Here is a 25,842-nt window from a genome sequence, read left to right as displayed (position 1 = left end):
CCTACTTGCTCACTCTTGGCATGTAACCTTGTTTCGCACTTTCCAGGGGAAATTGAGTTGGGCATGGAGTCCACTTTCTCCTCTCGATCTCAACCTTTCTCTGAATCCTTACTTTGGATCTCACAGAAAAAACTGTGCCTCACCTTCAAGATCAACATTTCCACTAACCTCTCTTCCCTCACCTCCATGGTCCCCTCTGTTATGTCATCTACAGCTGTGTTCTTTCCATCCAGCCTTACAATGCCCTTCTCCCACTTCCTCCAGCCTTCCCAATGCTCAGCTCTTCTCAACATTATACCATTTGCTTTTGTAATTATTTTTTCTGCCATGCTGCCCCCATATTGCTCGCCTTTCTTCCTCATTAAGCATCTAGTGTAGATAATTTTCCTTTTCTCACCACCCTGTCTTCATTCTAGGACCCACCAAAGCTATTTGCCTATATGCATCTCATTAGCATTAGCATGTTTGTTCTTTCATTGCTATTTTCGTACATGTTTTCATCAGTCCTTTATGACTTCAGTCTGTTGTGTGTCTACTTGAAAATTTTCCATCATTAGATGGCAAACTCCTTAAGAACAGATGCAGCATCTCCTACAGTGAAATGCAATCTTCACTCAAATGTTGACATCTCACAAGGTCCACACTGGTCATCCTACTTAAAATTCCAGCTTGTGTCTCCCTCTAGCATTCCTAATTCCACTCACCCCTTATTCACTGTAACACATTTAATTGCAAATAAGATTGCTTCCTAAGAACGATTTCCCAATAATTTATAAATGTGCAGCTGAGAGCTTTGGGATTGCACAATCTGATCAAGGTGATTCAGGGACGTGTGACAGCACTTAAGTTGTGATTAATACAGAGCAGGATGGTTTGAATAGTCTTTCAGAGGGAAGCCTGTAGAGCATGAGTTGCTGAGATGTCTTCCTTTACTGGGGGCGAGGGGAACACAGAGCATGCTGGTTGGCCTCTTGCAATATCTGCTTTGCCCTAGAGGGGATGTGGCATGGTTGCTGCAGGCTGACTCAGACCTTGATGTCAGGCCACTGGACATTAAGAGACTAGCTGACAGCTCAGACAGAGCCTCCTGGGGCAGGTGATAAGGGTTATCTCCCTCCTGAGGTCTGGGCCTCAACACAGCCCCAGTGCCCATCACCTCAGGGGAGCTGAGTCTCCACGACTGCACTCTCAAAGGACGGATTGGAAAGCAGGGAGTAAAAATGTCAACTTGCAGGGAGAAATAGAGCTTCCATTTTCCTCCTGTAGGAAAATATGTAGGAGAAACCAAAGGTAAGAGGAGGTTCTGGGTGAGCACAGACTCAGAGGGAGGGGTGCCCGCCTCTGCCCTTGCTGTGGCCGCTAGGAGGACACCTCAGCTCCCCCCAGGAGAGCTCGGTGTGTGCAGCAAATCACCAAGGGCTAACCCACCATCGCCGCCGCAGATGCCTCCTTATTTACCAGCATTGATCAAACCCTGCTGAACCCTTGCCCCATCTCTATGACTAGCGCCGTAAGAAGGTTTATTGCCATAGTTTTTGCATCCCAGTGGAGGTGCCTGTAGCACGTGGTTCCCAGGGCAGGAGATCAGAGAGCGAGCTGCAAACTAGCCAGCACCCAGAAGGATAACTTCCTTCGGCTGCTTTTAATTGACAGAGCAGATGGTGACCCACACTGGGTCTATCTGTGATTTCACAATTTGTGTCACCCCGTGAGATGGTCACCCCAGGGACACAATCAGTCCTCCATGCAGACACCGTGGAGCAGCGGGGGGATTTGTGTGTGTGTTGCATTCAGTCCTGCCTATCACTCACCCTGAGCAGACCCCTTCCTGGACCCTTCTGTGTGTGGTCACACCGAGCATACTAGTAAAATCTGAAAATCTCCAGTGAATCATGGGTAACGCTCTGAGTCTCTGCCACTCACCTTGCTTCCTAAAGCACAAATAAAACAAATAAAAATAGCAGCTAAAGATTTATCTGTCATAAATTAATCTGCTTGGAATAAAACCACTGCCCTGGCCGGTGTTGCTCAGTGGGGTGGAGCATCATTGTTGTGTGTTCGATTCCTGTCAGGGCACATACCTAGGCTGCATGTTCAATCCTCAGTTGAGGAGGGTTGGAAAGGCAGCCAATCGATGTGCTCTCTCTTCTCTGCCTTTCCCTTTCTCTAAAACCAATAAGCATGTCCTTGGCTGAGGATTAAATAAAAAGAATAAAACCACTACAACTACATGGAGTATTAGTTCCACTAATGGAACATATATTCTATAGGTCATATAAATAGAGAAATGTATGAATACTGTACTGAATCGATGACAACGACATTTCTCTTTTTTGCTTCTAACTCTGGGCTCTGCCACTGTTCACTTTTGTCCTCAGGAAATACTCACTGAAAAAGGACAAAATCCACTTCCTGGGAGTAGTGAGGATGAAACAAAACACGTCTATGAGAATGCTTAGCTCCAGCCCTGCTCACACAGGGCACTTAATTAATGTATATTGAGTTGAAATGACTTAGATTTTCTGTTTTATAAATTGTGGCACTGCTTCTAAGCTCATTTTTCACTGAGGAATTTAGCAAACGTATTGTGGAATTCCTTGACTTTAACTGACTCAGGATCAATGGACACAGCAAGTACATCTTATGATAAGAGAGTCAGGGTGCTTGGTTGAGACTCTTAGTAAGAAAACCCATTTATCAAATTCATTTCCAGAGCAGAAACCACATTTCCTCAGCTTGGCTGTGAAATGTCCCTCGTGTGGGTTGTTTCCCTGCGACTGAGGTGCTGAGGCTCCCAGGGGCTCCTGTGCCTGAGCTGACTGTGATGGCCCGCCACGCCTCCCGAGGACAGAGGCATTGCCAGCAGGCGGCTGTGAGTCCGCAGAGGTGAGGGGAAAGCCCTTTGACATGAGTCTTTATGAGCGTTTGGATTTCCAAAGTAAGTTTTAGATGAGGCTCTGGGAGCATCTGAAGGGCTGGGAAGAGAAAAGAGGAGGAACAAAAGGAAAGGGTGTTTCTGCCAAGCTAATGGAAGCACTGTGAGATGCAGCACAGCCAGCGGGCCTGCTCTGGAAAGAGAACCAGCTGGGCACGAGGAGAGTGCTGTCGTTAGTTTAGTGAAGAAAAACGCCATGTAAACTTCCAAGATGGCTGTTTGGCCATTAAGAGAAGGGAGACGCTGAGGAAGAGAAGCGCCTTCAGGCTGGGAGGGACAGGGAACACGCTGGACGTGGCTAGCGACACAGATTCTAACCTGTAGTCTGCACCAGCCAGTGGCCCGAGCTTGGGAGGGTCATTTGTCTCTCCAGGCCTCCTGATTAGATGGAACAGTGGGCCCCACAGTTCCCAGTGCTATTCTGGCCTCGGCTTCTGGGAGCCCGCAGGTGCCCAATAGCAGCATTGCCTGCTACTGTGTACCAGGCACTGTGCTGAGAGAGTTATACACATCTTCTCCTTTACTCTCTGCAAACTACCCGAGAAGGTTCGGGAGGCAGCGCTGACTCTGAACCTGCCTCTGCAGAGGACTGAGTGGGTGAGTGATCGGGGAGCTGTGCTTCTGTCTGCCGCATGCGAGGCACTAGGGACCAGCCAGGACAGATAAGGGCAGAAGGAATGGGACTCAGTATGGTGTTCAAGGGGTGAGTGGGGCAAACCCAGGAGAGAAACCACAGATTATGGGGCTCCGGGAAGCCAGGAGGGCCAGGGTGCTTGTACCCATACTCATTATCAGGAGAGGTGGGGGCATCCAACATTGCCGCTGCTTCCTAAGTTAGCCTGGCCAATGGTGAGAGCACATTTCACTTTATGTTTCATGAAAGCAAAATGCTGCGACGATGGAAAGAGCATTAGCCTGAGTGGCGGTGGAGAATGCGGGCCCAGCCTGATCCCGTGAGGTGGTTGAGACCAGGCCCGTTACCTGACCCCTGCGGCACTCAGTTTCATGCTCCATAAAGTGAGACGGTTAATTGGATGGGCCTTGTGATTTCTTCCAGCCATAAACTAGGATAATTGTGTACACTGAGCTCAGCACAGTTTATGCTGCATTTGCTACCAGGTGATACTTCCTTAGGGCCTAGAGCCCCTGAGCTCCATGGAGATTCTGGGTGTGAACAGCAGGAGGGAGCTCGTCAGGAATGGTGAGGAGGCAAACAGCTATCACATAGCACCTCTCATCAGCTTGAAGGGTTACACATGCGGTTTATGTATCTTAGCTGATACAAACGCTGAACGTCAAACCCCTGAATGTCACCAGGCAGACAGTGAAGTAAAGCAGGGGCAGGGTTGACCACCAGCCCAGATGTTTCTGTGTCCTTAAAAACATCTGGTAGTGGGCACATGGTATTTGCTATATTATTCTTTCTACCTCTCTGCATGTTTAAAATACGTCATGATGAAAGTGCTCTTCATTTACTTGTTTAGGAAGGATGTGGGGAGAAGCGCCCTGGGCGGTTAGACAGCTGACGGCATTTTGGAGTCCAGCAGGCAGGCTGAACCAGGTAACAGGGTCTGGAGCATCGGGACCAAAGGTAGCACTGCCCGCCCACCGCAGATAGAGGCCTCCCGAACCTGCATTCTCTCCCGCTCTCCTCCCTGGTGACGGGCAGGCTGCAGCCCAGATGGCGAGCGGGAGCATCCGCACTCGGTGCTGCCTTGTCTGAGTCCCATTTCCGCACCTTGGTTTGGGGCGACCTGAATTTTCCCTGGGATGGTGGAGATGTGCTCACTTAGAGATTTCCTACAGTCCTGATGCTTCTCAGGAGGCAAGGAAGTGGCGGGGGTAATACGAATGGGAAGAGAGGAAGGCAGTGGTCCCCGTACCTCCTAAGGAGCTGAAAGTGCTGACTTTTCCAGAACACCAACATCTACAGCAGACATAATAGCATGATGACAGTCAGCGTTCCAAGCCACAGATGGAGATGGAATTTCTGTATTTAAGTGTCTGATGTAGGCCTTGGAGGTTACAGGATGGGGGCTGGGGAGATTAATTTCACATAACAAAGAGGCCCTTTGCTCTTAGTAACATATCTTTGAGCATCTTCTCGTGGAACTTGGCAATAGTGCTGGAAGCTGAAGATGAAAAATCTATTAGAAAAAGATAAACCAGTGACTTCAACTGCTAAGAATAAATCCAGTCACTCCTGCCTGTCGATCTCCCAGTTCTGTATAAATCAATTTCTTGACAATTTTTGTTGCATTTTCCACATATGAAATAAAAATTTTAGAGATGTTCACGTAAGTTAACCCTCCTTCTTTCATTTCCTCAGACAAAGAAGGCACATGTTAGAAAGCAAATGTTTCTTTCCTTTCTCTCATATATTAGTATTAGAGAAGGTTGGCAGTTCTAGATGCTAAAGTATGAATTTAACCTAATGTTGCCAAGTTTATGCTGGCAGAATAAATATGAAGTGAGGACCTCATATTGCCAAACTCTATTTTATATATTAAACTTATAAAATGTTTCCCAAATTATACATTACTTAAATTCTGTTTTTGCTTGTATCATTCCTGCCTAAAATTAAGGAGAGTTAAACTTTGGACTCTATATCTTAAGCTTTATTTTTCATCTTAATGAAACCCCTAATTCTCTTAAAATGAAATTAGAATTTAAATGCTTTTTTTTTTTTCTCTTAGCTTGATCCTGAAAATCAGCATGTTTTACTTCAAGCTCTAAAGGAGCTTCAGGTAAAAAAAAAAAAAAAGAAAAAAGAAAAATCCCAAACCACTTCTCTTCTTCTCCAATTAGACATACTCCTTCCCTCATTGTCTTTATTCCATGGATCCAGAGTAAAATACACTGCATTTTTAGGTAACTAATGAAATATTAGTAATAATTTAATGAACAAGAATAGATCCAGAGACAAATGGTAGGGTGGGGGGCGGTCAGAGAGCAACCAAAGGACTTGTAAGCATGCATATTAGCATAACCAATGGACACAGACACTGGGGCAGTGGGGGCTTGCTTGGGGTGGGAATGGCTGGGGGGAGGGTTAAGCGGGGAAAAAGGAGACATATGTAAAACTTTAGACAATAAAAACAGATAAATAAAAAACATCCTAAAAAAAGAAATATTGGTAATTTCTAATGTATATGTCAGAGATGTACTATTTTAGACTATAACGGAAAGGTGGGCTTTGAAATTATACAAACCTAGATTTGAATGACAACTCTAGCCTATGCTATGATATTGAGGAAGTTTCCTATCCACTCAAAGCCTCTGCTTTCTTGTCTATAAAATGGGAATATCAATACAAACCACTCTGATTAGCTGTGAGTATTACATGAGAAAATGGACCACGGGCAAAAAATATACTATGTGCAGATAGTAAATGCTCAATAAAAGCGAGATCTTCCCATTCCCTTAACACAGCCTACCTCATACAACCACTTCCTCTTATAGAGATGCTCCAGTGATGCTCAGAGGAGGGAGAGGTGGGAAGCAGGGAGCTCTGGGTCAGACACTTGGATACCTGTCAGAGAAGAGCCAAATGGAAGCATGGAGGAGCCCGGGATGAAGCAGAGACAGTTGTAAATGTATGAGGGGCGATCAAGGCCGAGAAGTTCTCTGCAAATGGGAAGGTAGATGAGAGAGAGGCAGAGGGAGACACTAGACAAAGGAGGTATCATTTCAGCAGGAGGGGGATGGGAGCCACGCGCCCCCATCCACGCTGGCCCACCCCTGCAGGCCTCAGGCCCTGGGTGGGAACCTTAGGAGGAACGAGCAGAAAATGTCATGAGGTATCCATGGGCCCTGCCCTAGGAGAGAGGGGCAGGCGGATTGCTTGGGGGGCTTTGGAGGATGCGGGACTCAGGGCAGATACTGTCCGAGAGTGAAGTTTGTCTAATGGTTAGAGTTTTCTTCTTTCCAGGTCCTGGGAAGGAGGTCAGGGGCTGCAGGGTGCTTTCAGCACCCTAACCAGTGCACAGCGTTCTCAAAATGTTTAGGATGTGGGTAATCGCGTGGCCGGTCAGTAATCTGAGGGCACGAGGTTGACCCAGAAGTTGTTGGCTTGTGCCTGAGGGGCTTGATAATTGTGAACAATCATACAGAGTGGAGTTCTTGATTTTTTTTTTTTTTAAAGAAGGAATTTGGAGCTTTGTTGAAGCTAATAATGGGTCCAAAGTACTTTGGATGAAAATGTCTGCCCAGTGATCCCAGGTGGCCCTGCGTGTTTTCTGAAGGGAACTGTGCGTGGATGGTTGCGAGAGCGTCTGAGGATGGCTGGGGATGCCTTTCCTTTTCCTGTCTCCGTAATCTCAGCAAAGGGATTCTGTCTGGGCCTCGCGACTGCTTGAGAATTTGGTTATGAAATATTGATTTATGATCCCCTTTAGGCAGCTGCCTTTGTGAGGGATGATGAAGTCTCAGGTGTTGGCACGGGCAGGGGACAAGTCCCCAGCGAGGTCTCCAAGGAAAGGAGCTGGGCCAGCTCAGGGACTGGGGGCCAGCAACATTGTTCTCAATGCCCCCTTCATTAATGACAATCTGTATCACTACGTTTTTTCTAACAAAGAACACACAGCCAGACTGGAGGGCTGATTGTGTCAGGTTGAGTTTGGTTTGGTTTAGGTTTATCTGGGAGCAACAGAGAACCCCTTCCCACCAGAAGTTAATAAGGTAATGTCCAGAGGGTGGAGTCCTGGGCTCGTTGGGTGGCTCTGTGGGGTCAGCAGTCCTATTGCCTTTCACATTGTAGTTTTACCAGGTGTGACCTACCATGGGAAGGTCCATTTTAAAGGAACACAACTTTCTCAGTGCTTGCCAAGAAATATGGACCCATTTAACACATGAAAGTAGTTCCATGGTCAACAGGGAGTTCTGTTTTTTGAAAAGAGTCTTCTGTTCTAGATAAATTGATTAGGAAAACTTACATTTCCAAGACCTTGGTCTTTGGAAAATGGTCAGCAAAGAATGAAGGCACGTCTGGAGCTCGTATAAGCTTAGAGGCCATGGTCCCCGCAAGGGTCTCTTGACCCGTCTTATCGGTCTGTAAGGGGCAGATGGTCGTGTCCCCTGCTGAGGGAGACTGTCCACCTGAGCGGTGCTCTGAAAATAGTGAGCATTTGGTGCAGCGGACGTTGTCAGGAGTGAGTTGGTACCCACTGCCTGTATTCACACCTACAGAGCCCCGGTAGGGTTAGTCCTCTGGGTTGATGTGGTGTGTGGTCTGTGAGTGGGTGCTGAGGATGGCCTGTTTCTTCTGGGAATAATGAGGTGACTGCTGCTGATAAGGCAGGGCAGGCATTGCAGCCTGGCGGGCATTTTGGATGTTGCCTCTCCTGACACTTGGCTGTTCTGGCACAAAGCACCCTGCACAGATGACCCACCAGCCCCTTCTTCAGAGCCGCCTTTTCTGTCTCTCCCTGCGACTTTCATTACAGCTGTGCAGGCCCATTGCAGCAGGTCGGTGCGCCTGCATGTTTCGTTTCTTTGCCTCTTCTGGTTTTCTCTCTGTCTCCCTGAGAGGCTTTGCTGCATTTACTTCTTTTTGAGTAAATCAGGAGAGGATTTTGTTATTTTTGTCTTTACATTCATTCTCATTCGTCAGAGAAGCTCACAGCTACTTTTAAGTCTCCTCCATTGTAGCCTGAACTCCACAGAGTGGTCCAGTTAGAACAAGTGTCTTCAGAGGGAAGCAAAAAGCCAGACTACCCTGGCCGGCAGGTCTAGTATGAACATGAGCCATTGATGAGGCGAGTAAGTCGAAGGTTCTGACCTCATTTTGAAATGATCCTGGTAACACCACAGATGGTGGGACTGATTACTCAGTTACTGTAATTGTTGGCTGAAGCGTGTAGCCCGGGGTCTTTCTTTGGCTTCCTGGATAATCCTTATGACCGGAAAACCACCAGAATAGCCAATATTGTATTACTAGAAAGTGCTGGGCTGTTGTTAAGGCAGTTGGTTTGCTTGTATTTAGTATGTTTTTATCTTCACCACACTATTCAATCTGCTTGTCTTTTTTTTAAAAAAAATATGTTTCTTTATTAATTTCAGAGAGGAAGGGAGAAGGAGAGAGAGATAGAAACATCAATGATGAGAGAGAATCATTGATCGGCTGCCTCCTGCACACCCCCTACTGGGGATTGAGCCCACAACCCAGGCATGTGTCCTTGGTCAGAATTGAACCCGGGACCCTTCAGTCCATAGGCTGATGCACTATCTGCTGAGCCAAGCTGGCTAAGGCTGCTCATCTTTTTACAAACTAAAAATGAAGTTGAGTCTAATCCTACCCTCTTTTTATACCTGTCGTAACATGTGGCTTACCTTTTCTGTACCCACTTCCTGGGAGTTCTCAGCAGTGGGCCAAGTGAAAGAAGGCTTTAGATGTTCAGACCCTCGATGGCTTTCTAGCTGGGTTGCACTTGCTTTACGAATTACACGTGATTAGTCACTGAAGTGGAGCACAGCATACATCCGTGAATGCTGGGAGAGGAACCTTCATTCACAAGCAACTTTTTAACCTGGAAGATTTCAACATTATTCTCAGCAAATGAACAAGGAAGGCTAATAAAGAATGTGCAATCATAGATATTCTCCTCTCAACTCAGCTCTTCCTCCAAATCACTATAGAAGTTGATGCCACATCCCCTCTTGGCACACACTGTGGCCCAGGAGTGGCACTGCGGACCCTCCAGTCATATGATGGTACTTCGGTTCCTGCTCTACAGTGGTGGGAGAGTGGCCTTGATTTGTCACCAAACCTCCTTGGGCTTCAGTGTTGTCATCTGTAAAATGGGGGAGTTGGCCTGAGTAATCTCAGACATTCGTCCTAACTTGGAAATTCCGAGAGTCCTGACTCTCCAGATAGAATTGCGTAGCCCCAGGCAGGCAGTCTGAAAATACACTATTAACTGAGACAAGCAAACAGAATTAGAAGAGTCTCAGTTGACTACAGACAGGGTTGACCTTTAGCTAAATTAGGAAAGAGGCTGTTTTATTTTTATTTCATTTTATTTGCTCTTCACCCTTCTGGTTGGGGCCCTGCTACCCTGAGCACCCACACCAGACTCTCATGCTCCTCCCCCCTCCGGCACCCAACAGGAGCCAGACCCTGGGCTCCATCCTCATGCTGACTAGTCTCTGATTCTGGAGGCCCCGCATTTATGTCTCTGTCCATTCCCAGGTGACAACAGGCGGTGGATACAATCAGAGAGCTCACCTCTCACGGCCAGCTCACCTATTGCCTGCGTGGGAAATAACATAAAAGCAGGCCCCGTGTTTGGTGGTGGGCCCAGGATCCTTGGGTGCCCTACAATAAATCCCTTAGTGTGGCTTCGATTTCCCCATTCTGTCACTGACGAGCTAAGTCACATTTCCTCTCTGCATTTCAAGCATCTTTATCTGCAAGTACGAGAGTTGAGGGTCCTCCTCTCCCAATCTTAGAAGGTTGCTGAGCTGTCCCAATGAGGCAGCAGGAATGACATTGCTTAGTAGCCTGCAAATCCTTCCTTAGTAGGTGACGTTCCTGTTGTTACTGTTACCCAGGCGGGAGGGGTGGCAGGTGCACTTCCAGAGCCCTGCTTCTAACTTGCCTCCCCGCCACCCCAAAAAGGACATAGTGGAATAAAGTGAGAGTCTCCTTTCCCCTGAATCACATATGTAGCTACAACGTTTATTTTGCTCCAACTCTGTGCTGTTGACTTTATATATTGTAGCTTTCCACGTGGCGGACTGGGGAAGGGCTTGAAGGAGGCAAGAATTAGTTCAAGTTTGCATGACTGGCATGGAAAGGAGCAAGACTGCGACCTGGCTCTGTTCCCCCACAGAACCTTCTGCTGCTTGCTGCCCAGATCCGGGCGCTGTACTCGCAGGGGACAACGTGGCTCTCCAACCTTTGACCTCTGGCATGTCAGACACACTCTGGCCTCTGGACCTTTACACTGGCTGTTCCCTGGCTAGTTCTCTTCCTATATTGTTTGCATGGTTACTTCCTCCTTTACTCAAGGCCCCGTTTCCCATCGCAGCCCCACCCTAGCCCGCATTACCCTGCCCCTTCCCTGCTGTGCATCTCTGCGTTCATTGATCGCACCACCTCTCTGCCACAGGCGCCCCTCTATCTGACTCTCGCTCTCTGAACGTAGAAACTGGGTTCAGACTTGCATAGCAAAGGGTGTATTTTTCTCCTGTGTTTTGTTTAGTATCTGTCCCCTACTCTCTCCATGAGGGCCGGTTTGTGTTTCCTCTGTTTTGTCCACTGCAGAATCGCCGGCTCCTGGATCAATGCGGGGCAGGTGACCGGTGCCGATGAACAGGTGCTGAGTGAATGCTGGGTCCACAGCAGCAGATGCTGTGGTGAGAGGGTGGGTGGGGACCAGGGCGGGACCCCGAGCAAGAGCTCCGTGACAGGAGGGTGAGCAAGTTCTAGCTGCGAAGGGAGCCAGGTCCGCTCCTCCAGGGCAGCAGGCGTCCAGCTGAGCCTGAAAGGGCGTTTATGCTCGATGCCGTGTCCCCTCTGCCGCAGCAGGAAGGGAGCTGTGAAGGCACAGAACCAACCCACAGAGGCCGGGCCGAATCAACGCTGTGTCCACGCAGCACAGGGAGGAGGCCATTCCTCACCACCCACAGCTTTGTTCTGTCAACTGGCCTTGAGCCCTGGGGCACATCTGAGATGTTGCCATGATGGTTCTGAGGCTCAAAAGCCAGTGAGACAAATTGGGACATCAACTCTTCAATGCAGAGGACCCCAGGGAGAGTCAGCCCTTGCACCCCGTGGTTCCCTAACTCCGTCTCTAAGATGTCACCCGACCGACCTCGCTGCTCATGACCCAGGGCATGTCCTACCCTGGACTCGGGAGGGCTCATTGGTGGCAGGGATGGGAGCAAGAGCTCCAACACCCAGTGCCAGTGTGACAGTGGTCACCTAAAGTGCTCTGCACCTCCATGTGTGTTAATATCTTCCCCACAGGATTCTTGTGAGGATTAAACAGATTAAGTAGTGTGACGCCACTGGAGCTGAGCCTGGAAGATTGTCAGAGCTTCTTGTCTGGGTCTCCCCAAGTGTACAGGAGTGTCTGGCCCATGGGGGTGCTCACTCCAGTCTACGGGGAGATGGGGAGGGAGGAGATGGACGCGCAGATGAGTTCGCGTGGCTGCCGAGGACAGAGGGAAGCCTTCCTGGTGCAGCTCCTGGACAGAGAGCTACTGCAGCCCGAGATCAAAGCCAGCTGGGAAGGGTTTTAATCAGCAGGGTTTCTTTGTGGTGGTTAAAGCAGGGAAGGGAAGGAGTGAGTTAGTAACTATAACTGCAAACACACACTTGGTAACTAAGCAATTTGGCAAAGATCCCCAGGATAGAGGGAATTTTCCCCTTGAAAACGAGAGTAATAGTGATGGCTTCCTGCAGGGCTTTGTGTCTGAGCATGGCCATCTTTTCACTGAGTTTGGAGGCCCTGCAGATCAGGTCAGGTGGACGTGCGGGGTCCCTGGTCCCCCGTGGGCACAGGGGAGGTCGCCCCAGGCTGGGGTGTTCTCCCTAAGCCCTCCCTGGCAGTTGCTGTGTTTGCCCATCGGCTCCTGTTGAGGCCTCGGTCGCTGTGTTCTCTGCGATGTATGCACTACCTGCTGAGGTTTCCCACGGAATCTTATAACGCAGGCTTTGCAACAAGTTTTTGTGCTGGTGTCTTTGCTCTTTCTCTGCGACGGAGGTTATGTGGGTCTGAGGAGGAGTGGAAGGAGGCGGAGGAAACACGAGGTGGCTGCACTGTCTCCCTCCAGCTCCAGAGCTCAGTGCTCCATTTCTTGACCTCCCAGACCAAAGGCAACCCCGGGAGGTTGCCCATGCCTCCCACCCGTCTTCACCGACCAGGGTGATGGGCAGCAGCTCTGATTCCTCTGGTCTCACAAGGGGAAGTGCCTGTTCATGGGAAATAGCAACTCCCCACCATGTCATGTTCCCTTCCTCCCAAGGGAAATCTCTTGTTTTTCCATTTCTTCAAGCAACCATTGTCCTCTCCTTCTCTTGTCATCACTGGCCATAAATCCACTCACAGAACTTCATTTACTCATCATGGACTGGTTTAGGATGCCCAGGTTCAAAACCAATCAGAATCCCTTTTTCTTTTTTGGTCCATAGCTTGTTTGTTTTCCCCAGTAGGTTGCCTTTGAGATCATATTGGGCAGGGTTGAGATTAGAACATTCATCTTCCATTCAACCCCATGACTGAGACGTTTATCAATTCCCAGAACAACTCTATCTGTTTATAAAAATTGGTGAGGTTTGGGCCAGGTTCTTTCAGAAAGAGCCTCCCATTGTAAGAATTTTAGGTTCTAATGATCTTTGAGTCATAGTTTACATAGATGGAGCCAGAAGCCAGAGCCCTCCCGGGGTTGACAAGACTTCAATCTTTTTTTTTTTTTAATTTCTTTATCAATCTTTTCTTTTTAAAAATGAATTGTGAACCCCAGAGTTTGGGCTTGGTAGGCTGCTCTTTCTTTGTACAGGCTGAGTATAAATGAGTACATAGCGATATTCCTGGATTCAAGAATTCATGTACATACAAGCACACATGTGCTTACACACACTCCATTTACCCCACAGATCACTGGGAAAAGAACTGTTGTTTCAGGGCAAGTGTGTGGCTGGTATGGTGAAAGATGAGTGAACTTCACAGAGCAAAATGAAACACTAGGAGAAAAAGTGTGGCAAAACAAGCACATTGTCAGTGAGCTGAGGGACAACTTCATGTGGCCTGCTAGATGTGCAATTGGGGTTTCTGAAGAAGAGAAGACAAAAAAACAGATGAAGAAATAGTGGCCAAAACTTTCCCAAATTTGATGGAAACTGTAAAGACACAGATCCAAGAAGCTCAGTGAACCTCAAGCACTGATATCAAGCTACTAAGGAAACTGCTGGGAGCAAGGTGAGTGAGACTGTCATTCCCTCCCAGGCAGGGGGAGCCGTCCACTTCCTTTAGCAAGAACAAATGTCGTTCTCCTGCATAGGGTGGGAAGTGACAGCCAGGAAGGACCCCATTCTTGAGGGGGAAGCTGGCTCTACAAACCTGAATCTCTGAAATGTTCTGAAGATGTTGGTGCAAGTGTGAATTGTGGAAGAATGATTGGAACCATGGAATAAAGAAAAAATGAACAGAGATGAAGTCAACAGATAAAGCTTATGGATTATCAGTCCTGGGCTTTGTCTGATATTCTGGTTGTTGGTTAGATTCCTTGAGTTTTAAATTGATCTTAAACTTTGGAATGCAAAGATAAAGAAAAGTTTCCTCAAAATTTGATTCCAAGTGCCTGTTGATGGCTCAGATAGAATGACTTAATGATATATTCATTATTTTCAAGTTCCTTTCCTCTAAAATAACTAAACCACAACAGTAACAATAATAATAACAGCATAAGAAAAAAAAATCACCCAGAATTTTTACTATTCACCTTTAACTATTTGGAAAACAAAACTTCAACTTTATAGCAATATTGTCCTTTCAAGAACAACATGGGTTTGGTACAAAAGCTAAGGAGTGAACTCAAGTATCAAAATAAAGAATCTTCCAAATGCCTGCCTCTTTCTCTCTTTCAACAAGTGTTTTTCCAGGTGGCTTGGAAATCCTGAACTAGAGATGCCTTTGACCTAATGAGGAGAAGGGAACATACAATAAAATTGCAAACCAGAAAAGTGTATTGATTTTTTCAGTTGCTTTTCCTGTTAGCCGTAAAAGTGCCATCAGGCTGTAGTAAATGATGTGTGGGGGCAGTAAGGGGAGAAAATAGAGAGATGGCCCTGGCCAGGGGCTCAGTTGGTTGGAGCGTCATCCTGTACACCAAAGGTTGTGGGTTTGATCCCCCTGTCTGGGTGTGTACAGGAGGCAATCAGTCAATGTTTCTATTACATTGATGTTTCTGTCTTTCTCTCCCCCTTTCTCTCTCTCTCTCTAAAAATCAATAAAAACATATCCTTAGGTGAGGATTAAGAAAAGAAAAGAACGTAGAGAAGGGGCCAAGAGTCCAAGCATGAAAGCTTTGTGGACTAGAATTTGGATTTGTTCTGAAATTATGTCAATGGCCCAGTGGTCGGGTCAGACCTGCATTTTATATTATTCTTTTTAATTTAGTCTTTTTTTCTTTGCTTTTTAGTTTTGCATGTTTCTATTAAAATATCCTCTAAGTTCATGGATTCTTTCCTCAGCCATGTCCGGTCTAATAATGAGCCAGTCAAAGGCATTCTTCATTCCTGTTGCAGTGTTTTTGATCTCCAGCGTTTCTTTTTGATTCTAATAATTTCTCTCTGTTTTAATACCTGTCTGTTCTTGCATGTTGTCTATTTTTTTCTATTAGAGTTGTTACCATATTAATCATAGTTATTTTGAATTCCCCGCTGACATTTCTGTATCTGGTTCTGATGTTTGCTCTGTCTCCTCATGTTGTGTTTTTTGCCTTTTAGTGTGTCTTGTAATTTTTGTTGAAAGCCAGACATCACCCATCCAGTACTGGTTCCTGTGGAGGTTTCTGTTTGTGGGTTTCTGCTTTGGTAAATTGTGATTTTCTGTATCTATATGTCTGCCTCTCCAATTGTTGAGGCAGTGGTTTCCTCTCAGATTTCAGTTTTCTGGTGGCTCTATGAAAACTTGATTCAGTTTGTTCAGCTCTTTACTTGTTGGTGGGACAGAATGATGACTTCTAGGCTCCTTATGTGGCAGATTGGCCAGACTTGCATTTGAGAAGCTTGCTCTGTTAGGACACGGAGGATGGGGGCAAGGAGGAGAGGGCAGGTAGGGAGATCAGTCAGGAGGATTCACAGTTGTCCAAGTGAGAATATCCCTGAAGTGAGGGAGTGAGTCAGGCAGCGAGAGGAGACAGAATTTGGACTCTCAGGGTGGGAGGGTTTGGAGGTTGACTGAGAAGTAGGAGCTCAAGATTCTTCTAGGTTTTTAGCCCAGGTGGGTGGGTGGGTGACAGTATTGATGACTCAGCAGGAAATAAGGATGATCAGGCATATTTTCTGAGGTTAGTAGAGGATGGAAATGATGGCACAGAAAAGATGCAAGAATCATACACAGAATTCCTGAATAACCTCACCTAGATGATCTGAATGTTAACATTTTACTATGTTTGCATTCTCCCTTTCAGTGCATGCGATCGCACGCACGCGTGCCCACACACACACACACACACACACACACGTCTCTTAGTGTGTAATTTTTTTCTATACCATTGAAGAGAAAGTTACAGATATCAGACATGATGCCTCTTTACCCTTAAATATCCTTGTTTTAAAAAAATCAGGATTTATATAATAATTACATTTAAAAAATTAACTTTATTCAGATTTTGCCAATAGTACAACAGTGCTTTTTATAGAAAAAGTAAAGCCAGGGCCTTGCATTCCATTGCCATGTCTTGTTAGTCTCTCTTAATCTGGAACAGTTCCTGAGGCATTGTTTATTTTTTATGACATTGGCACCATTAAAGAGTGCAGGTCAGTGATTTTGCAACATCTCCCCCACTCTGGGTGTGTCACGATTCCTCATGACTGGATTTGGATTATGCACTCTGGGCCATCTGTTGTGCCAAGGAGTGATGCTGTGTCTTTCTCTATGAATTAAGTCCCGAGGGCCCTGAGACAACTAGCTCCATTCCTGGTAATGCTATCTTTGGTCATTGGTTAAGGTGATTCCTGCCAGGTTTCTCCACTGTAAAGTGATTTGACCCTTTGCAATTAATAAGTGTCTTGTAGAGCAAGCATGTCAAACTCGCAGCCCACCATTGTAAAGGGAGGTTTTGAGACAATATTAGTTTCCACTAGCTTTGGCATTCTACTCAATATCTATATATTGATTTCAGAGAGGAAGGGAGAGGGAGAGAGAGATAGAAACATCAGTGATGAGAGAGAATCATAGATCAGCTGCCTCCTGCACACCCCACACTGGGGATTGAGCCTGCAACCCAGGCATGTGCCCTGACTGGGAATCGAACTGTGACCTCCTGGTTCATAGGTTGATGTTCAATCACTGAGCCATGCTGGCTGGGACCTCTCTACTCTTAATAAGGCTTCCAGGGGATTCTGGTGTGCTGACCTGGCCTGGTTTGAGGACCAGTGTTTGGGAACCTCTGTGCTCATTGGACAGTGAGCTCTGTGAAGGTGGAGCTTTGTCCTTCCCCGCGTGCTCTTCCAGCATTTGGCCGAATGTCCCATTCCCAATAGGTGTTCAGTGAGTGGAGAAAAAGAAAGCCAGATGCAATTGTATCTACTCTCTGGGTTGTGTATCATCGTCAGTAAAATGAGGGAGATGACCAACAGAACTGATATTTTTTGATTGTATAAGTTTCCACTTTCCCAAATGAGATGGTAATTCCATTATACAATGCTTTTGCAACATGGTAGACTGGGGCTGTGTGTGTCATGGAAATAAAGGAGCAAAGACATATTTTACAGCTCAATACATGCTACAGGGAATGAAGGTTGAAATTGGTTTATTCATTCCTGCTCATTCAATCAGCACATTTTACTGCACACCTTGTATGTGCCAGGCACTGCTACAGGTGTTGGGAATCCAGCAGTAACAAGAGGGGCGTGTCACCTCAGGATGCTAAGAGCTACCACTTTTCTCAGCTGTAGTCAAGCACTTGGTGATGGGCGAGGACAGACCTGCAGAGACATCACTCTCCCCTCTCAGGTAACTCCTGGTGCAGGTAAGGCCTGAGCAAGACCCTCCCAGGAGGATGGGGCCAAGGTGTGTGCTCCATGTAGGGAAAGGAGCCTTCAGTTACGAAGAAGCCTACAGAGCTCAGAGTTGCTGTGAGATTAGGCTCCAGCATTATTCATCTGACTTTTTGATGTATTTGTGTTGTGGAAAACTCACTTTGCATTGTTTTTAAAGGAATGAATCTGATCAGAGCCTGTTTATTTCTCAAACCAGCCCTGGGTAAAAGCCAAGATAAACTTTTGATACTTTCTGATTCATAAGTAAACTTAAGCTGCTTATATACAGACGAATTTTCCAGAATAAAATTAGTTAGGTCATGATAGTGAGTTAATTACCACAGTGCTGATGTGTATAGTATAATTTAGATGAGTCAATGAATGTCCTACAGTAAACATAACAAATACAGCTTCCTAAAACAAACAAAATAGCAAGGAAATGCAATTCTCCATAAACAGCCATGCAAAGCAAGCATGAAGGGATTAAGGGTTACATTCCAGAACAGGTAATAATGAGGCTTTCAGAATTTACAAACAATGTCACTGGAGAAGTTCTAGAACCAAACAGCCTAGTCTCAGTTTGGCAAGATAGGGAATAAGAATTGGTCAAACTGGTTAGCTTTTATATCCTTGAGTGTCTTTGAGGTGCTTGACTTAAAAGTGTCCTTCACCTTCTGTGGGAACTTCTTAATAAGACATAACTGTGGGCTCAGTGCTTTGTATTCTCAAAATAATGTGTCAACAGCTTTCTCATTGTCTTCAGGTCTGTTGAAATTTGTGGCCTTTGCTTGCAACGGTCCTCTTAACCGAAGCTGAGTATGAGAGGCAGAGTTTATTGGGTTTGTTTGTTTCTACACACCGTATTTATTGATATATAGATGTCCTATTTCTTAAGCCCCTAGTACATTGTTGTTTTCTGGAGACTACCTATTAAACGATGAATCCTAGTTCACTAAAGGGATATAATTTACTGTGGGCAGCTTTTCTCGGGGTCCTTGGTTCTCCTACCTGTGGTCTCTGTCCACTCTTTGTGTTCTCTGTCTGACTCGATCTGACTCATTCTTCAAGGACATTTCTCTTTGAAGACTTCCTCAGCCACTCCAGGGAGAACTAACTCTTCCAACCACTCTGCTCCCACAAGGACCTCACTATGTGCTGACATGTCTCTCCAGGTCCAATGTTTGTTCCATGGGAGCACATATCCTATCTTGTTCATGTTTGTGTCCACGGGCCATAGCACAGTTCACGGCACATAGGAAGTACTTGGTGAAGTTAATTGAATAAATGAAACAACTAATGAAGGAAGAAAAGGGATTCCAGGGGAAAATGCTCATCTGAATCAGTGATGGTGGAGTGATCGGCGTGAATGACTGAGTGGGGCTATTTTGCCGAGTGGTGGAGTTAAAGGGATGGAAATGCTCCCACGCTCCACTCCCTGCACAGCCCTGCCTTCCTGCCATAGAGGCAAGGCCCTCTTGACTGTGTCATCAGAAACTGGGGTTTTTAGAACCATCTTCTCCTGGGTGAGAGAATGCAGATGGTTCCTCAGTATTTCCCGAGATCACTCTCACTTCCACCAGCAGAAATTCCCAGGAAATTCCCTGAATTATCAAACTTACACCAGGGAATCAGAAATCAGGTATAACATGTCAATGTCATATTTACTTACATATGGCAGATGAGCTACATGAACATACCCCTCTTTCCTGTTAAAACTCTTTTAAAAGGCTAGGAAAAACCTACAAACCTTTATCTGTAAAGAATGCCAAGAGGAGGGAACAGCAGGCAAGGGATTTAAACACATTAGGAGAAGTGTCTGAAGAAGAGAGGTGGCTGGGTCAGTAGAGGAGAGGAATTAATATTTGCTATAGAGTGCGAACTGAGGAGGGCCGGGCCAGCTTGGTCTTAGACCAAGTTAGTGGCAGAGCGAATGAGAGACATGCAAACCATAAGCCCAGATGGCTTTTGTGCCTAAGATGATTGTCAGTGATTTTTTTCTTTTTAGGGAACTAATTGCCCAGCTACCTTAAATCTGCCCTGTCTAGTTAAGATGATAATACATTCATGGCCTTCATTACCTGTGTAAGGGTTTCAAAGTCCTCCTACACACGTTGCAATCTTCCCAGCATCACTTCCTATGCAGTTTCTGCCTGACCTTCCAGACCTCACTCTCTGGTTGGCAGGCAGGTGAGAAAACGGGCTCAGAAGGGTCAATCTTTCTGGTTAACCTGGCCCAAGAGCGTTTGTTTTCAGCCCATTGAAGGACAGGCAATATTGGCTCTAACTCTGCTAGGATTGTTTTGAACGTTCACAGTTGGCCTCGTCTGGCTGTTGGTGTCAGGTTTGTACCCACAGTAGGTTCAGTGGGACAGGAGCACTAAACGGTGTGCCTTCCCAACAAGACTGCTCATGTCCGAAGAGCTGCCCTCTGGTGAAGGGTCCTCCAGAGGCCAGCGAGCGGAAGCTTCCTCTGGGCGGGGAGCCTGTCGGGCGCTGAGGGGGCAGCCTCAGTGAGAGGCAGGACCTCTTGATCCCCGGGAACAGCATGCCTGGCCTCCTGTCTTTGCTCATTCTGTCGTCCACCAGGATGGCCCCGAAGATGAAGATGCAGATGCTCCTTCCTGGCTAGGTGTCTGCCATAGACACATCATTTCAGCAGCATCGATAAGGAGGGCTTCCCTGAGGGGGGTGGACCCAGGAAGCATCCTATTGGCTATAAAATCTGGGGGCTGCTCTGGTTCACCTGGGTTCCTGAGGGAAACTCAAGGCTAGAACTTTATTTTTCTGAGCATTTTTAAATTCATAGAGAGATGGAGCATAAAGCAGAGCCCCTGTGGCCCACCCCTCCCGGTTTCCCTGGTTAACATCTGGCATTAGTGTGGTACACTTGTTACAACTGGTGAGCCCGTGTTGATGCATTATTATGAACTAAAGTCCAGAGTTTACATTGGGGTTCACTCTCTGTGTTGTGCAGTTCATGGGTTTAGACAAATGGATAACACAGCATGGCACAGAATAGTCTCTCTGTTCTGAAAGTCCTCTGTCTCCGCCTCCTCATCCCTCTCTCCGTCTCCTCCAACACCGTTACAGCTGAGAACTCCAGCCCGCCTCCTTCTCTAGGAAACAGAGCGACGGTCGGTCGTGTCTGCTCCGTGTCACTGTGTCTCCAGGGGCTAGTGCACAGGAAGCTGTGGGAGCTTCTGAAGGTCACCTGAGGGGCTTCTGAAAACCTGGGGCATGCCTCCCCTCCTCCCCTCACTGCAACTGGAGATGAGGATTCAGGAGGGCAGGCAGCGGGGGCTGGCGTCGGTATGATGGCAGTGTTCTCTGGGTCACTCGGGCACCGTGTGGCATCGCAGTGCAGGGTGTGACCCCGCAGGGCCTGCCCCCCGAGGAGCGCAGCAGGGCAGGCATCCTGGAGGGCCGACAGAGTGTCCTTGTTCTCAAACTGGGACCCACGTGAAGTCTTTTCCCTTTTCCAGAAACCTCGCATCTCCCTTCCACCCCCACGCTGACCGGGGAAGTCTGGCCCGCATTGCTCAAGGGTGAGGTAGTGGACAGGGAGCGCGGTGGGCACTGGGCTCAGCTACCAGGCCTGACTTGGAGGGTGGAGCGCAGCTCCCGTCGGCTTAATTATTCCAGGAGAGGCTGCTTTCCTGACAGGAGCCTGGCACGGTCCCGACAGCCTTTAATGGGCCCTGCTCAGACTGGGACACTGGCTCCCTGTCTCTGTCGCAGCCCAGGGCCAGGGAGGCCCCTCGGGAGGACTCCAGGCTGGGCCGGCAGCCTCACAAACGCACAGCCAGGAGCTGCCTCTGTGGCACGGCCCGAAGCGGACCTTGCGCGGGCTCAGCGGGTCCAGGTCTCTGTACCTCCTCACATTCCCACTTGCGTGGACCTGGTCGCGCAGTGGGGGCCCGCCATACAGTAAGGGAGCATTGGCATCTGTATGTGTTCACTTCGCACTCCCAGAGCTCTGAGCTGGCTGGGGGTCCTGACACGGGGGAAATTAGTCAGCTTGGTGTGACTTTCGTCTGGAACCCTCCTGCCCATGGAATGATCTGAGCTAGGAGATTTTCCTGCGGGAACATGGATGTTCCCCCTTGGAGGTGTGTCACACGTCCCTAGTGTCCACATTTCTGTGCTCAAAGCCACTTTCTGGTTAAGGGCCTGGGATAGACCAGTGCCGGCCCGCGACACAGGGGTCCCTTTGGGTCTCAGCTGTTATCACTCAAGAGCCAGTGTCTGGATGAATATCTTGGAGTCCTGCAGGGCGGGCACATGGAGGGACAAGGAGAGTCCTTGCAGAGGGTCACCGTGAGAAGGGAGGGAACGGGGTGGTGACAACAGGCTCCTCCAGAGAGACAGGCTGTCCTGACCATGACTTGGTGTGTTTAGCACAGTGCCCTGAGCCACACCCAGCCTCGTCCTCAGGGGGCACAGGGCACCCCATATGGACTTCTGAGACCACCTGTGCTGCCTGTCAGCAGGATCTGGTCTCATTCATGGTCGGCTCTTGACTTTTGATCCCAGTGCCGCCTCTGGCACAGACAACTGACATGTTTCTCTGAGTGGTTATTACCTATGTGCATGAGTCAATAAAATAGGAAATCTCAAAGGCAAACATTTAGCAAGTAAATGGGTTTACACACATCCATAGGAAATATAGGAAGCAACCACAGAAGACAGGAAATGTGAGAAACAGGGCCGAATCCCCCAGCCAGCCCTCAGCATGGAGGACACGGTTTTTCCTGCCTAACCCCCCAGCCACGCTGGAGAGAGCTCAGCGGGCATCTGGCCTTTTGCTGAATGTGTTTGACTTGGAGAGGGTTCCCCCTCCTGCGAGTCTTGCAGCTGATGAATTTGTGCAGAAGAAAGAACTGCAGCAAAGGAGGGTTTATGAAGCCCATGCAGTCGAGGCTGAGATTTCGTGCATAGAGACTGAAACGTGAGAATGTGTAGATAAGGGATCTGAGGGTCTGAGGGGAGCAGACCAGCGGGGACCTGGCGTGGCTGCGGGACAGTGGACTCAGCATGCGGCGCTCATGCAGAGCCCAGCGTTGAGCAGGGTTAGGCCGAGAGGTCAGCATCCAGGCCGCATGGGTGGCATGTCTCTCAGCTCTGTGACATACAGCTGTGCTTCATTCTTCTCATCCCTCGACATGGACCCACTAAACATTAATGACAGAATAGTACAAAGGATTTCTCTCCTTCACCCACTTTCCACATTTGCTAATGCACACCTGATCTTCTAATGGGCTATCAGTAAATTTGTTTCTCTTTAACAAAATAACTTAATTCTCAACCTCTTCTTTCTGCAGTTCTTATCTAAAGAGACGGTTGGTTAACCTGTCCTGGCAGAGGCTTGGAGAACCCCAGTCTGATGACAAGACATGGCTTCGGAAGGACAGTTGGGAAGAATGACGGAACAGAGGCTCCTAGCACAGGTGATCGTTGGTAACTCGCCTGTGGAATGTGGTGCTGTTTGTGGTGACTTCTTTTAAAAGGAGCTAGAGTGGAGATTTGTGTTTATCCAGCTCACGAATGGCAAGTGAAGCTTCAGGATTCATTGTTGTTGCTTTTGTTTTTACTTTCTTTTTTTTGAAATGGGTTCTGACTTATAGACAAGTTGCAAGAATAGTACAAAAGATTTCTATCTCTCCTTCACCCACTTTCCACATTTGCTATATTGCTCTCCCCTCTCCCCACATACACGTTTCCATAGCAGACAGCTAGTGTCGGTTGTCCATTGACTGGGGAAGAGGGTATTGGCTGGGGAGGTGGCATTGGGGGGAAGAAGGTGGGAATTATGGGGGGCATGAATATCCTTTGAAATTCACTGTCTTGCTTCATTATTTACATGTATGTGTCTCTGTTGAGGGAAGGTACCTGACTTTTTCTTTACCATGGACTTCAGGATTTCTTAATGAAACCACATTTGCTTTTATTGGTAAGGAAATACTGTGGTAGTTTGTGGGATTGAAGGTTGTTGTTGGTTCTTTTGAAGATATTTAAAAACGGAGGATTGTAGGGGTTTTGTTTTGGGTTTTACTTTAATATGCCCAATCTTGTGGGTTTTGCTGTATGTGTGTGTGTGTGTGTGTGTGTGTGTGTGTGTGTTTATGTATGTTTCCCGTGGATGGTGTTTACACATGTTCCTCTGGGAGGGAGGTGAGCGTGTGAGGCGGTGAGAACTGGAGCTGTTCCCAATGCAGCGCTGCCTCTTCTCTACTGGGGCCAGCCCTGGTGATCTATACTAATAATAGAGGGATATGCAAATTGTCTGGGACGCCATTACAGTAACAATAACGACCGAACAGGCTGCGTGGGGCAACCAGGCTGGTGGCGGGGGGGGGGGGATAGTTGGGGGCGAGCAGGCTGGCAGGGGGGTAGTTGGGGGCAAGCAGGCTGGCGCGGGGGGGGGGGGGCAGTTGGAGGTGACCAGGCCGGCAGGGGGTGCAGTTAGGGGCGATCAGGCAGGCAGGCAGGTGAGCAGTTAGGAGCCAGCAGTCCCAGATTGTGAGAGGGATGTCTGACTGCCAGTTTAGGCCCGATCTGAGGAGTCACGGATTGGAGAGTGTGCAGGCTGGGCTGAGGGGACCCCCCCCTCCTCCCGTGCATGAATTTTGTGCACCGGGCCTCTAGTAGAATCATAAAACAAAGTTAGCAGGGTGGGTTTCTGAATATACTTCAGTATTGAGTGTGTGAGCTTAATTATTTCAGCCTGGCACTGGAAACCTCAACAGAGAGTACACGGGTAACATGATTATCATGATTTTAAACATGAAAAATCCTCCTTCTAAGTGGTATTTACTCTTCTGTGTGCTTTGGAGGCCCTCCCAGTTAGTGTCAGCGTGATGGATCACTCATTTAACATCATTTCTCAAATTCTCTCTTTGTTCAATGCAACTGGGCCTTTCTTTAAAAAAAAAGAAAGAAATTAAGAGTCATTTCATACAGGAAAAAAAAATTACTTTTGGTTCTTTAGGATGGAAAACATGAAAAAATGAGAATGGCTTCTAAAGCCATTTATAGATGAACTGGTTTATGAGGCATGAGCAGAGGAGCACTGAGCAAGAGAGTGGGCAGAGGGAAAGTGACAGGGCATGTGTCCCTGATGAGGACTAGGGGCTGTGGAATAAGTGAGACACAGGGAGGCGCACACGTTGCCTGGCAGAGCTGACTGTACCCAGCACTGGACCAGTTACTGCATCTAGATCTCAGGGTTACCAGAGTTACAGTATCCAGTGCCCGCTCTATCACAGACAATTGACACATTTCACTGAGTGACTATAACCCATGTGCATGAGTCAATAAAATAGGAAATCTCAAATGTTCAACAAGGCAAATGTTTAGCAAGTAAATGGGTTTTACCCACAGCCACAGGGAAGATAGGAAGCAACCAAAGATACTTCATAGCAATGATGTAAAGATGACGAACACTGCATGAACATGTCAAAAGAGATCCTTTCTTTTGGTAATAGTGATGGGGTAACTCAGACCAATCATCTCACTGAAAATAACCACCAAAAAAGTAAGTGACACGTTAAAAGTTCCTCAAAAGCATCAAAGAGCTAATACAATGCTGAAGAACTGTTGGATTAAGATTCAGGAGAAGATGAAAATCCGGGAAAATGAGGTTGGATTTGGGAACATCCGCTTTTACCACGGGGCATCTGAAAACCTGAGATACATGGTCAGAGGATGAGCGGCCCCTTCCCAGTCCTGTGAGACAGGGGACATGAGGCTGGAGCCTGGGGCCGGCAAGAGAAACTTCCTCTGCTTTGGCTTCTGATTCAGCAGAGCTGCTTACCCTGAAGATAAGGGTGAAATGGGAGTGTTAATGTAGAAATATTCAAACCTGTAAAGAATTGTGAGTTTATTTGAGCCAAACTGTCGATAATTGCCAGGAAGCAGAATCTCAGTGTATTGGGATAATGCTCTGAGAATGGCGTTTTTCTTTTACCTTGTTTTGTACATTACAGTCAAACGAGGAGATGTAAGTGGGTACCTGAGGTCCACTGGTGATAGATTAAGGAGGCGGGAGAAAGCTAAGCGGGGAAACCACTGGGATTGGATAAAAAGTAAAATGATAGATACATACTTCTTTTACATAGGTGGGTGCAGGGTAGTTAACAGTCAACGATTAACTTAATAACAATGAGGGGATTTGTGGTCTTCACAGAGTGGTGCC

Source organism: Myotis nattereri, assembly GCF_964212035.1.
Source record: "Myotis nattereri genome assembly, chromosome: 6".
Classification (NCBI taxonomy): Eukaryota; Metazoa; Chordata; class Mammalia; order Chiroptera; family Vespertilionidae; genus Myotis; species Myotis nattereri.
Note: the sequence above shows the minus strand (reverse complement) of the source record.